The sequence below is a fragment of the Silene latifolia genome, chromosome 7, assembly GCF_048544455.1.
Source record: "Silene latifolia isolate original U9 population chromosome 7, ASM4854445v1, whole genome shotgun sequence".
NCBI classification, from domain to species: domain Eukaryota; kingdom Viridiplantae; phylum Streptophyta; class Magnoliopsida; order Caryophyllales; family Caryophyllaceae; genus Silene; species Silene latifolia.
Genome location: NC_133532.1, coordinates 87,862,210 through 87,877,512, shown reverse-complemented (window position 1 = coordinate 87,877,512; position 15,303 = coordinate 87,862,210). Strand labels below are relative to the sequence as shown.

General features: G+C 37.8%; 1 pseudogene; it reads right to left on the bottom strand.

Annotated features, from left to right (window-relative positions):
* LOC141590334 (small ribosomal subunit protein uS3m-like) overlaps positions 1 to 11,046 on the bottom strand; it is a 45,681-nt pseudogene extending 34,635 nt beyond the window's left edge.
* Between the last annotated feature and the right edge of the window lie 4,257 nt (positions 11,047 to 15,303).

Below are 15,303 nucleotides of genomic sequence, written 5' to 3'. Positions count from 1 at the left end.
GTGCAGTTATTGACGTCGGTTTAGGAACCTTGACCTTCAAAGTTGGAAAGCACTCTATTGTTTTTGCCCAGCCGGCTAAGAAAAAGGATCCCATGTGGCCTGTCACTTGTAACACGGTTTCTGAAAAGAAATCGTACTTTGTGCTCCCTGAATTACCTGTCCCTATTACTACTGCTGTGTTAACCCCTCCGCCCCGGATTGGGAGCAAGAAGGAGGAAGAATTTTTTGTTTTAGATAAAGCAGGAGCTGGTTTGGGGAAGGAAGAGTCGTTGGATGCTCCAGCTGCGACAAAGCCTATCATTCAAAGAGGAAGTCTTGGATGCCTAAGCTATGGGACCGATGAGGAAGTAGAAGATGAGCCAGCCAAGGTGAGATGGTCTGATTTGGATTTTGACGATTCCAAGGAAGTCCTTGATTGGGGAGATGACGACGCTGATCAGCTGAATTCTCCGACTGTCGAAGCTGAGAAGAGTGCAACTGATAACATGAGCACCTATGAGGCTACCTCTAGTAGCCAGAAGCCGACGAAGTGGGCCATACCGTGGTCCTTCTTGATCAACTATTAAGTTGATCAAGTGCGTTATGAACTTCTTTTTAATTTTGTTAAGACATTTTATTGCTTTTGTGTGCGCGAAAACTTCGCTTTTATTCTTTTTGCTTAGGATTTTTATGCACTTTCGACATTCTTCTGGGTTTTGCGCAATTTTGGGCGCGTATTATTGTGCATTTGCAGGTATTTAGAGCTTGATAGCTCAAATCATTGAGCAATTACGAAGAAATAAGACATCAAAGAAGTGTTTTGATCGATCGATCGGGTACCATTGGTCGATCGATCGAATTGCGGGTTTACGAGAGCTACTGTTCACGTCCACTTGGTCGATCGATCGACCTTAGTGGTCGATCGACCTTCTTCTTTGCTATATTCGTTTACGACCTCTCCCCTGCTGTGTTTGGTCGATATGCGGACCTAAGGGAGTCTTCTACTCCACTCTATTTTCCGTCGAATTATCTATTTCTTCTATTGTCTCATTTATGCACAATTTTTACGTTTCAAAATTGCTTTCTTCGGTCTTATGCGTGGTACTTTCTGTCTTTCAGGCACTCTTATTGGTAGCACTGCTGGCTACTGAAACCTCCTAGCTCACGCTGGTTTGGGGAGGTTCCCTTTGCTGCGCTTAAAGTCTTGTGAGTTCCCAAGTCTTTACTTTATGTCATTATGTTTTATTTTATATTCTCGCAAATTCCCGTTTTCCATTTTTCTTCATTACATGATTTTGCACAATGGGGACATTGTGCGATTTGGTTTGGGGAAGGGTTTTGCGTCGCATTTCATTTGCTTGCATTCACGTTTACATTTCAGTTTTGCATTGCTCGTTTATTTCCTATATATACAGAAAAATTAAAAAAAAAAAAATTGAAAAATTTCAAAAATTCCAAAAAACGCACGTTTATTTTAGCATATAGGTTGAGTCGGAACGGTAAGATTTCCATGATGATATTGCATTTGCACCTGTTTTGCCTGAGCCTTGCTTGATTAACATGTTATTAGTAGAATCGTAAATGCATATCTACGAGTTTTCGTTAATATTTTGCTGAACTTGAGACTTGACTTAGAATTTGGCAAGCTACATCATATTTCTGAAATTTAGAGCCTATAACTGGTGACACTCATGACCAGTTCATCTAGGAATGTGAGTAGTACTCCTTATGAGACATGTTTCCTTAATTTGCATAATTATGAATTTGATCTACTTAATACCTGTATGCATTTGGTCTGTGGTTAGTTGACACATGTGGTAGAGGTTTCCTTTTTCTCATTTTACCCATAAGCTTCACACTGCCAAAAATATCCTTTTTGTCCCAATTACTACATCCTATATTTAGCCTGTCCTTTGTCAAGCTAGTAGTCTGCGTTCTTGGGGTTGTTACTCATTTTTGGTGGTATTTGCTCTTTTGAGATGAAGTTGGGAAAATAAAATGAAATGAAATGGAAAGAAAGAAAGAAAACAAAAGGGAATAGAAAAAAAAATTGAAATTCGAAAAAAAAAGAAAAAGAAGAAAAGAAAAGTTTTTGTACTGTTCAGAGCAGTCGATCGACTGCTCCTTTAGGTCGATCGACTGAAGTTCGTGCAAGAAGAGAAAATCAATTCGCATACCTTATACCTTATCTTTTGGCGATTTTTGCTCCCATATTTCATTTATATCTTATGGGGAGTTAGTTGATTACTTCTATTTTGGAGCTTGTGAGATTTGTGCTTGCTATAGCACCACTTTATTTGTTTATGGGAAGGAAGTTGGATGTTGTCCTTTGGTTCTGTTTTGGTACTAGCTTGATCACCTGTACCTCCACTTCACCATAAAATGTTTTGCCTCTTCTTACCCATACCTCACATTTCCATAATTATACCTCGGCATGTGTCAATGGTTATCTGTTTGGTTGGAATGCATATGTACGGTCGTAGAGGTCATCTTCATAATTTATTGCTGGCATGTTTTCATAGGTCGCAGTTAGGAGAGAGTCTGTACAAAATTTACTTCTTTCTATCTTACATTAATATCACCTGCGCTTATTGAGTGATTTGAGTGACCCGTGAGAGTCCGATTTGATAAGTCTTTTCTGATCAACGGTTCCAGATTTTCGACGACTTTATAATTCGTTTGCATGATTCACATTACTAATTGATTGTTGGTTGTGCATTAAATTGGTTTAGGCCCTACAGTTTGCATTTCGCTCTGAGATTGAACTCGTTCCATTAGGTCATTAGATCGAGTCTAGTTCTTGCTTGGGGACAAGCAAGGTTTGGTTTGGGGAGATTTGATGCGTGTCATTTATATGATGTTTTACATCTCTTTTTACACTCATTTCAGAGCTCATTTGTTTAGTTTATGCTACGTTTCTCCCTATTTCCGTCTACTTCCGTATTTTGTACTTTATTGCAGAAATGTGAAGAATTCAACGGGAAATCGAGCCAAATCCGCCCCCGAGTAATCTGCATTGCAAATGACGTAAAGGAATTGCTTAAGGAACGAGCTTGGTGCGCAATCCAAGGCCCAAAGGACGAGTCCACGAGTTTAAAGAAGTCAATTAGCAGCTCAGCGATCGATCGACTAGTCCCATCGGTCGATCGACCAACTATCGGGATCGAAGCTACGTTTCTTTGAGATCGGTCGATCGACCTCCCGCTTAGTCGATCGACCACATCATTTTGAGGCGAGAATTAAAAGATTGAGAAACATGAAGCCCGTGAAGTTTAGGTTTAGGAAATAATTGTTACGTTAGTTTGCTATATAACGTAACCTAGAAACATCAGAATAGGCATCTAGCTTTTATCGAATTATATATCAAGTTTTACATTAAGTTTTCATCCAAGTTCTTTAACGAATAGTTTGGGTTTGGGATTATTGTGAGCATCGGAATTTCGGTTCTTAATAATCAATCTTTCCCCTGCAATTCGGTATTTCTCCTGTTTACTTTCAGTTTATTTATTTTGCTAATAGATTAGAATTGCTAGTAGATTCCCGAAACCGTCTTGATTATTGCATGTTAATTGTTTCCTTTCCTGTTTTGAGCATGAATTCAGTAGCTAGTTTTTTCGTTTATGTTGTTGTTTCTGCCCTTAGCATGACTAGCTAATTTCATAGTGCTAGGATGTAGGGAAATTGTAGCATAGGCGGCAATAGATTGAACACGGACTGAACCCGCGTGTCAGTCGATCGACTGACATTGTTGGTCGATCGACTGACCTTGTAAGGTTATCCTTCGTTTTAATTGGATTTAATCTCGTATTTAACAAATCGAATGCATGCGACCAGTTAGATACCTATTTTGTGACCGACCCATTAGACCGAAAGGTAGGGAAAGTTATTTGACCGTCAATTAAATCGACTAAACTGTGCTAAGATCGAAAGATAGGTATAGTTTAGACTATTACTCACTTTTCAGGACGAAGGTTAGTATTAGTGACATTAGGGACCTATAGCGAGATCGAGAGATGCTATTTGTTAGGAGTGGACCGACAGGACCTCTTATTTCCCGCCTTACCTGTGTTTGATTCAGACCGACTTAGTTTGCTGCCGCCGAAGATATAATGAACCGACCATCCTAGTACCCTTCTTTTATCTGTTTAAATCGTATTTTTAGTTTATTTTCTTTTTATTGTTATTAGCTATAGACCAATTCAAATCAACCCCCATAATAGTTACCTCAGACTGAACATAAATCAACTAAAGTTTACAACTGCCTCCTTGTGGTTCGACCCTGTTACCACTAGCCTAGGTTAGTCTTAATAGGAGATTATAAATTTTATCTTTGGTACTCACAACGACGGGTATCAGTAACTACTTAATAAAATTAATATTATTATTACTAGAACAATATTAATTTTGAATAAAATTGACCAAAAATATTATTTTGTTCTCTTAATTTTTCGGCTAAGAGAAGGGAGAAAGAGGAAGAATTTTATCTCTCTAAAACTCTTATTTTTGATAGATGAATGAATGAATAATACACTAGTATACAAGTAGTGTATATGGTAAAAATTATAGAAAAAAACTCATGGTTTTCTCTTCATTAAAAACGGGTAGGGGGAGGGGTTTTTAGAGGGCCAATGCATGAGCAAGGTGCTCTTCACAAGAGGCACTAGGTTTGCATGACTAGGTTTAGGAAGAATGATTATGTTTTCCACTTAATAAATCAACACAATATTAATCCTAAACCCCCCAATATTTCGGTCCAAATGGGATAAAATGGACTCCGTTTTATCTTTGTCAATTTGTCACATGTTACATGACATGTAAAATTGTTATGTATTTTTAACATATTAAAAATCAACGCATTAATAAAAATACGTCATATACAAAATCGACTTAGTAATTCATAATTACTTGTACCAAAATAATTTACCAATTATAAATCGCAACATCTTGTATTTATAATAAATTATTCATTCAAATGCAATTGTTTCCTTAAACAATAATTTCATCTAAGTAATAAAACAATTCGATCACTTAGACCGTTTCTTATTTAATCAAATTATAATGAGATACGTAAATATTACTTCCAAAATCGTCCGTCAATTTTAAGTAATTTAATTAACCCGTATCGTCATACGATCAATTAAATAATCAATTAAGAGTGTTACCTTTTAGGTATGACCTAAGGGGATCAACTGGTCACCACCGTCGCACGACAGTAATGTCAAACTCTAGTCAGCCAATCATTACCGATATGAGTGGACCAGTTGATAGTAAAATATTACTTCCCAATTGTATTCTTTAAAATGAGACTTAAACATGTGATCATCATGATCGACAGTTGTAATCGCATTATTGTCGGAGGACACATATTCCAACATCGCTGCCTTTGCTAGTTTGCTCTCCTCTCGCATAAGCCTATTGCAGGAGAGAAGTGAACTTGCAGGCCAATGCCCATACTTCGAACTAGAGGCATACTTAGATGCATTATCCCCTTATGTGATATCCTTTACTCATATGATAAGCCCAAACCCCGCCCTTAGTCAGTCGTATCCTTAATGCCTTATGCGTAGTCCCATCAAGATGATATGGATGGGCAGCATAACCTAGCAACTTCTTTAAGCGCGTCTTGTGCATAGGCCTAGGCATAAGCATTTAGTCATATCAAGTCAGTCATCATATCTAAGTAAAGTGCCTTCTGTCACGGATGTAAATCATCTGAATTAATTCATTGGCCTGTGACTTCTGAGTTTCGGCAACTCTTGTCTTAATGAAAGGTAGAGTCCAAAGCCTTTCCGCTCATTATCTACGCGCCATACCGAGATTCATTCCACCCGGAGATTGGAATACACGTTCCGTCACATGTCACAAGGGCGCATTCCCTTACTGACAAACAAAGATTCAGTGGTTAAAGGACAGTGCAGTGTCCTGGCATGCTTATTCAAGAAAGTCAGACTAGTACGCTGCATTTTGATCTCAAGGCTCAAGTACAGCCCGATCATATAGATAGAATCGACAAGGTTTGAATCCCAGGTTAACTGGCTGGCTAGAAATTGGGAGAGGAAAGCCATCCTTAGCCGCAATTCTAGGAAAGAGGTGAAGTACAGTCCTTGTCTCCAGATTGAGCATGGACGACTCTGGTTTCAAATGCAATACACAGGCTGGGTTTATGAGATAACACGCTTTCCTTGATGAAATTTCAATTGCATCTTAATTAGTCTCTTTTTAATACTAAGACTCATCCTCTACCTCCGCTCACTACCTATCTTCTTTCCTCTCGTATCCTGCCTTTTAACACGTACACGTTCAGGATTACCAGGGGCGCAGGGGAGGGAAAAGGGCTCACTTGCCTAATTCACTCGTCAAGGGGAGGGCTTTCTGATACAGTCGTTTTTGTACCAAAAATAAACCTAAATATACTAACAGAAGCTAGTGATAAGTAGGGTCGATCTCCACAGGGAGGGAAGGTATCTATCTGCAGTCCGTCTATCTATGTCACAATTGGGGGGTTTATATTTGGTTTCTAAAGTAAAGAAGGCTTAAGGGAAGAGCAGTAAAGAAAAAGCAATAAAAGACGGAGAATGCAAGTAAGATGATCTAGAGAACATGTCAGGATTTCGGTTCACCATGGTAGTCTATCGACTCAGCTGTAAATAGCCTAGAAAATCTACTGTGAGAAGGATACAGGAAAGGTCCTTCCGGTCCACTTTCTATCCTAGATTTCCACTAACTTAACTTCCGTCCTCATTATGGTAGTCTACTGTTCATAACAGGTCTGTTCATTCCAATCTTCCGATTCAGGAACGAAGTTAACCAAATTAAAATAATTTAGAAGCATGCATTCAACTTAATTGGTGATACAGTTATATTGCCATGGGTACAGATTCTCACAAGTAAACCATCTAGTCTATTCGCTACATCGTCACAGTCCTACCATGGATTCCCTAGTCCTAACATAAAAGAAATTAGCTACTCATATCGCTAGTGATGTCAACAATAACAATAATGAATAAACTAACTAGAGACATGATGCAACAACAGAAATTAAGCATAAACTGAGAGTAGGGCAAAATAATTAAGACAATAAAGCAAGGATTAAAGCAACAAAGTAATGAGATTAAGATTATGAGGAGAAAAGAGATTATAATCACAAGCGATTCCGGCGTAAAGAACAACCAAAATCCAAGCCAAGAGATCCAAGAGTAAAAGTTACAGTGGAAAGTTTAAGTGAGAGATTAAGAGAGTAAGTGGCGTTCCAAGATGAGTAAAAACGTCCTTATTAACCTAATTATGAAAGCTTAAATAGGAAAACAAAAGTCTATCACGAAATTAAGCCCAACACGGGTTAATTAATCCCGCGTAACATCAAAACCACTCGATCGAGTAACCTTATATCACTCGATCGAACAAAATTAAGCTCAAACCACTCGATCGAGTAGAAAATCTACTTGATCGAGTAACCCCTAAAATACAACTACTCGATAGAGTAGAAAAAGGAGTCGATCGAACACAATTGTACTCGATCGAGTACTTTCCAGCGCACAATTCCTGCTTTGCCCACTGAACTTCAAACGACTGTCATTTCTTCGTTACTTGGGCAAACAGAACGATTCCAGCGGCGTTGGAAAGCTAAGAGGACAACTTTCATCTCTAATTGGAATCACCTGAAAATCAGTTGTAGAACTCGAGATATGACTCTTCAAAGTAGGCACTAGCAATTTGAAGTTCTTCCTTTGCTCGCCTAGCTATCTTATTCTTTGCGCATCTCAAAATAGTAGTCTTAAGGCTCCGACTCAACTCATCTCCTAAATGCATGCATAAGGACATGTTTTAGGCTTGATTATGCTCCTTTCCGATTCATACCTGTAAATAATACAAGAGAAACCAAAGTAGACAATTTGGGGGACATTTGTAGCTAAACACTACACAAAATGCATAGAAATGCGTACAAATAAAGTGCGAAATACCTATATAAATGCACGCATCAAATCTCCCCAAACCAAACCTTTGGTTGTCCCCAAGCAAATTAAATGCAAACTAATGGAACGGATATGAAAACTCAGAGCTACCTATAACTTGTCTACCTGAACAAATTTAATGCAACAGAAATCAACAGTTACAGCTGCAACGGTCAACACACAAACGAATTATAAGATGTCCATAAGTAAAGCTGACCTGTCGACCTTGTAAGACTGACAAAATCGGACTCTCATGGGTCACTCTTCTGTCATGAAGCAAAGGGTGAATAAATATGTGTAAGAGAGAAAGAGAATACAGCCACTCACCTAAACTGCGACCTACATAACATGCATGCAACAAAAATGATAGACGATTCAAGTACTATACAAACATTCCAACCAACAATGTCCGTCACAGCTGAGGGCTTACAATAAAGTATAGGAAAGTGAGACTACAGGTGAGAAAAGGCGAAATAGATTATGGAAATGTGGAGGTAAAGCGTCAAGCTAGCTCCTAAATAAGACCATATAAAGACCATCCAAAACTCAGCTGTCTAAAAAAACTCAAGTACCCTTTATTGGCACACATCTCACTATCCTATACACTATCTCCTCAAAAATATAGGAATAAAACGGAGGAGTGAGACCGTCACAAGATAAAAATAAGCGTATACAGTCTATTTTATTCAACCAAACTCAAAATTTCTGATTTTTTCTTCTTTTTCTTTTTCTTCTCTCTTCTGATTTCACGTATGATTCACTTTTCTTTTGATTTTTTTTGCTTTTCTTTTCATGTTTTTCTTTTCCTTTTTTCAATTTCTTTTTTTTCATCCTCCTTTCCTTTATTTCCACAAACTCCAATCAATATACACGAGCCAAATTTGCAGACGGGAAAACATACCACAAAAGACATACTAAACTAGCTTGACTAGGCAGGCTTAGTTTTGGATGTAGCTAATGAGTCAAAAGGCTAAATTTGGCTTAAGTGGAGCTAAATGGGTGAAGAATGTAAGAAAAGGGAAATTTGCAAGCACCTCCCTGCATGTGACACCGACCACAAACCCGAATGTATGCAATTGACAAGAAATCGAATGTCATAAATGTGCAAAAGTAATGGACATGCTATGCAAGGAGTACTGCTCTCAATTCTTATGTAAACTGGTCATGAATGTCACCAGTTATATGGCTCTAAATCTCAGAAATTGTAAAGTAGGTTGCCAATTTATTAGGTCAAGTCTACACAGTCAGCTAAATTTGAACAAAAACTCGTAGATATGCGTAAGACTCAGCTAATAACTGTCAATAAAAGTGCAAGGCTCAAGTAAAAATGACAAGTTAAAGTGCAATTTCATCAGGGAAATCTACCGTTCCGACTCAACCTATATGCAAAATGAAACGTGAATATTTTTTTAATTTTTTGAATTTTTTAAATTTTTATGGGATTTTTAATTTTATGGAAATAAACAAGCAATGCATACAGAAATTAAACGTTATAACATAAATGCAATAAAAATAACATGCAGACACATATATGGATGCATAACCTCCCCATACTAAACCGCACAATGCCCTCATTGTACCTAATAATATGGAAAGGAAATGCAAACTAGAAAAGAAGAGAGTGAAGCGCGGAAAATCTTACAATAATACGCGAAGTAGGGACCTCCCCAAACCAGCCAGCATCATGGGAGGTCACAGCTAGCGGCTTCAGAGCAGCTAAGTTGCGAATAGAATACAAGACTACCTGCAAATTCGCAAATAGCAACCGCACAAAAGGACTGCCAAAGCAAAGAAGGCTAAATTGTTCACAGTCTATAGCCGAGTAGGCTAATTGTTAAGGCACACAACAAAATTAAATAAAGTGTTCAAAAATAAATAAAAAGTTCTAAAATTCCGGGCTGCCTCCCGGTAGCGCTAGTTTCAGATAGGTCCCAGCTCGACCTTCTTCTTATCATCCACGGACAGAAATTAATGGCCCACAACAAGGTTGTTGACTGAATGAGGTTCCCTCAGCATCCATCAGCTTGACTTTAGGCCTCCATACCATTCGAGCAACAGGAGAACAACAACTTATCGCAGTGTATTGGCCTCCACTTTTTGCTCTTTTGCGCGCTTTCTTCTTGTACGGCCTAGCCTCGTCCATTCCTCTGCATGGGTCATCAATCCACACCGTTCCAGTCTCCAAAATCAACGTATGATGCCCACCTCCTGGGTCCGTCAACCCATCAGTACCTGCAGAAGAAGTAACAAAGGAATTAGCTTTAATTGCAGAAATATCGTTTGAAACAAATTTAGACGACCATTTATTGATATCAGCCAAAAAATTACTCGATCGAGCACTTATGTAGCCCGATCGAAGTATTTTTTCAGAATTTATACTCGATCGAGCAACTTGTGTCACTCGATCGAGGACTTGATTTTCCTCATTGCTCGATCAAGAGCTTTCACCCTCTCGATCGAGTAGTTCCTCGGTAATTTAACTCGATCGAGCAAAATAAGGCTCTCGATCGACTGATTGAGCATGGGTAGGCGAGACAATATCCTCTTGAACTGTATCTTAAGCGTCTATGCCATCATTTTCAGCATCAATAGGCAAAACCGGTCCTTCATAGAGAGTGTCAATCCAGGTGCGAATAGCATAGACCGTTTCAAGTTTCTTAGAGGTTTGCTCGGCCAATACTTAAGCCAGCTGAGCTTTAAGTGAGTTGATAATGTCGTCTTTTGCTTGCACAACTTCTTGCATTTGAAGCGCAAGTGCCTTTACTACAGATGTCAACTCAGCAATTTCTTCTTTCTACCTATTAGGAGGATATTGTTGCGACGGCGGCCAAACAAATGGGGGCTCTTGATAGCCTCTTTGCTGACATGGATGTGGCGGCACATGTGAAGAAGAATGGCTAGCCCGTCTATGCCGCCTGAATGCATAGACTACATCATTATCTGCTGGACAAACGACAGATTCGTGACCCGCAGTACCGCATCTCTTACAGTGGACCACCTGTTGCGCCGTAGTGTGGAGCTGAGGTGAACCACTCCAAGACTTTCTACTCTCCAGCTTGCCAGATCCTGCATTCTGAGCTTCAAACTGTGCTATAATTCGGGAGACACTAGACATATTGGTAGAAGGGTCAAAGGTACTCAAGCCTTCCCTTTGACGATCTTTCTCCTAGAATCCTGTCTAGGTAGGACCTGTAGGACCTATCAAAACAACACTGAACGAAAAAGATAAAAACTACCTCACGGAATAACTCCCTTGAGGCGGAAGACAAAAGAAAATAAATAGATAAATAGGCCAATTGCCTCCCCGGCAACGGCGCCAAAATTTGATACAGTCGTTTTTGTACCAAAAATAAACCTAAATATACTTACAGAAGCTAGTGATAAGTAGGGTCGATCTCCACAGGGAGGCAAGGTATCTATCTGCAGTCCATCTATCTATGTCACAATTGGGGGGGTTTATATTTGGTTTCTAAACTAAAGAAGGCTTAAGGGAAGAGCAGTAAAGAAAAAGCAATAAAAGACAGAGAATGCAAGTAAGATGATCAAACGATAAAGAACATGTCAGGATTTCGGTTCACCATGGTAGTCTATCGACTCAGCTGCAAGTAGCCTAGACAATCTACTGTTAGAAGGATACAGGAAAGGTCCTTCCGGTCTACTTTCTATCCTATATTTCCACTAACTTAACTTCCGTCCTCATTATGGTAGTCTATTGTTCATAGCAGGTCTGTTCATTCCAATCTTCCGATCCAGGAACGAAGTTAACCAAATTAAAATAATTTAGAAGCATGCATTCAACTAAATTGGTGATACAGTTATATTGCCATGGGTACAGATTCTCACAAGTAAACCATCTAGTCTATTCGCTACATTGTCACAGTCCTACCATGGATTCCCTAGTCCTAACATAAAAGAAATTAGCTACTCATATCGCTAGTGATGTCAACAATAACAATAATGAATAAACTAACTAGAGACATGATGCAACAACAGAAATTAAGCATAAACTGAGATTATGGCAAAATAATTAAGACAATAAGGCAAGGATTAAAGCAAGAAAGTAATGAGATTAAGATTAAGAGGAGAAAAGAGATTACAATCACAAGCGATTCCAGCGTAAAGAACAACCAGAATCCAAGCCAAGAGATCCAAGAGTAAAAGTTACAGTGGAAAGTTTAAGGGAGAATTTAAGAGAGTAAGTGGCATTCCAAGATGAGTAAAAACGTCCTTATTAACCTAATTATGAAAGCTTAAATAGGAAAACAAAAGTCTATCACGAAATTATTGAAGGAAATGTAGATTCATATACATATTAACATACTCATATATGTCAAATTAATTTGTCATAAAATTAAAACGGATTTTATGCATGCAAACAATAATATAAAAGAAGAGAAATAATGTCCTTACATTGTTGATTTCGGTTTTATAGGGCACAAAAGAAATCTCCTTTTCTTTTGTTCTTGAGCTCTCCTTATGGATGAACAAGATCTAAGTTTAAGATCTCTCCCCAAGCTTTATACCCAAGGCTAACTCTTAATCTAATTAATATTATTTGATCTAGTATAATATTAATCTTATGAAAAATTGAACCAACATATTGTTTGGTTTAAGCTCCTAAAACCGGGTAGGAGATGTGGAGAGGAAGAGTGTTATTTTTATCTCTCTAAAAAAAATTTTACATGGTTGAATGAATAATAATAATCACCCACACATACATATGGTGAATGATAATTATTTTAAGTAAAAGAACTCTTGTTCTTTTCTATGTAGAACCGATTGGGAGGGAAGGAGAGCCCAATGCATGGGCTAATTTTTCTACCCAAGAAATGTAGGCTTGCATGGCTACATATAGGTAGATCATCATTGTGTTTTCTCTTATTAAAATAATTAACACAATTTTTCCACTAAAACCCTCTTAATATTTCGGTACTTATAAAATGGAAAGTCCATTTTATATTTTGTCATTTGTCAATTTTGTCACATGTTACATGTTACATGACATGTTACAATGCAATGTATTTTTATCATATTAAAAATCAACGTATTAATAAAAATACGTCATATACAAAAATCGACTTAGTAATTCATAATTACTCGTACCAAAATATTTTACCGTTTATAAATCGCATTTATAATAATTCATTCAAATCCAATTGTTTCTTTAAACAATAATTTCATCCGAGTAATAATTTGATTACTCAGACCGTATCTCATTTAATCATATTTCAATTTGATACGTAAATTTTACTTCCAAAATCGTCCGTCAATTTTTCAAGTAATTTAATTAACTCGTAACATTATACGATTAATTAAATGATCAATTAAGAGTATCGCCCTATAGGTATGACCTAGGGGGTCAACTGATCACCACCGTCACACGACAGTAATGTCAAACTCTAGTCACCTAATCATTACCGATATATGTTGACCGATTGACAAAGAATAACAAAATTACTTCCCAATTGTATTCTTTAAAACGAGATTTAATAATGATATTTAAATCATGTGATCGCACTATTGTTGAGGACACATTTCCCAACAATCTCCACTTGTCCTCGACAAGTGTGCGTCACCAATTCTCTTGTCCTATTACTATCTCCCACTCAATGCAAGGTGTCTTTGGGTCGTACTTGCAAGTGATCATATCGAGAGTGGTTTCCTCGATCCGGAGAATAAGCGATTGACCGGATTTATCCACTCGGATACCTTCCGAGCGTGGCCACGCATTTCCGATTCATTACTCCTCGAGTGGCCCTGAGATATTGTTTTAACCATGACAAGGGGATGGACAATTCCTATCGCACTCATCCCTTCGACTAGCCACAGCCATCATAACCCAAAATATGCCCATTTGACCCCATTTACGAAGGTCGTAGTAACACAAGTCAAAGTTAATCTGAAACTGTGCCATCTTAGGTGAATAGTCTTTAGTCAAAAGAATCGACTCATTAGAATACTATAGCAGCTCTCGCCACGACCAGGCTATATAAATTTGCCAGAACTCTATAAGCGGTCATAAGGCCCGACAAGGTGTTCCTAACATCTGCCTATGTGATCGACTAGTCATCTCACATGACTGTATGGCACTTGAACTTGCCATCAATCGCATCACACTCTAGTCACTTCGAGACGTCACCTCATACAAGTGACTATGGGCGAATACAGTGCTAATCCGTGTTCACTTTAACGGGGTTCAACGTTGTCTCTACAACCCGTTTGGATGTAACAAAGTATAATAAAAGAGTTTTAAAATAAAACTCGAACGACAAATGCGATTATCACACATGAATAGTCAATAACTGATTACTATTTCATGTTCTATAATCTAATTTGATCTTGTACGTAGTTGTTCATTTCAATTCAATTGAAATGACATGACTCATCATGTTTAGCCTTTGAGAAGGCTTTGGTTAGTAGGTTTTATCAATTTCTTGTACCTTACTCAACCTTACTACATACTTGTTTTCCTTTGTAATGTATACATTTGCATTACAAAACTTTCTGAGTACGTGTCGAGATCCAATCAAGACATGGGCCCTCAAGCCTAAGAATAGCTCCCACTGTTTTCACAGTGTGCGGGACTCATCCTTCTTGCACATCTCATGATTGCAAGTGTACTCAATTTCCGTTATAAATATCTCTCATTGTTCTTTATTGCCTAGAACGATTCTAGAAAATCTACTTCTTAATTAACATTGCCACAATGGTATCTTAACCATCTTAATGTGTTTTGATTATGGTTTTGTCGGAAACCATGCGCAATCTCAATTGTCAATTGTCACTTGTGTAACACCCTTACACAATATTGCATCATAAACACTTTGCATCATAGCCTTAATGCTTCTGCAAGCATCTTAAGGGTAATCTTTATAGCTTACTTGGTAAAGATTACTTAAATTCGATTTTGAAAATAATTCATCATACTCAAAGTATATGAAGTGTTATACATCATTACTCATTTAATTGATCCTGCAGCGGAAGCAAATGAAATCAATCAAATATGTTCAATTTAATTGAACTAGTCATGAATCTTATCAACATAAGACTTCTTATTGACGCTAATATCATGTGGATTTATCTTCATAAATCCGGATAATAAAGATGTATTATAATACTCCAAAAGTCTTATATCATTCGCAATGATCAATATGTCATCCACATATAAGACTAATAAAAACTTCCGTAACTCCCACTAAACTCCATGTATAAACACAACTTCTCGACTTATCGAGAAAAGTTTTATCACATGATCAAAATGTTGACTCCAACTCATTGATGTCCTACTTAAGATTCTCTCTTAAGTTTCACATTATCTTAGGATTGCAAGAATCTATACAACTCAGGACATGTATTGAATACATTCCTTCTA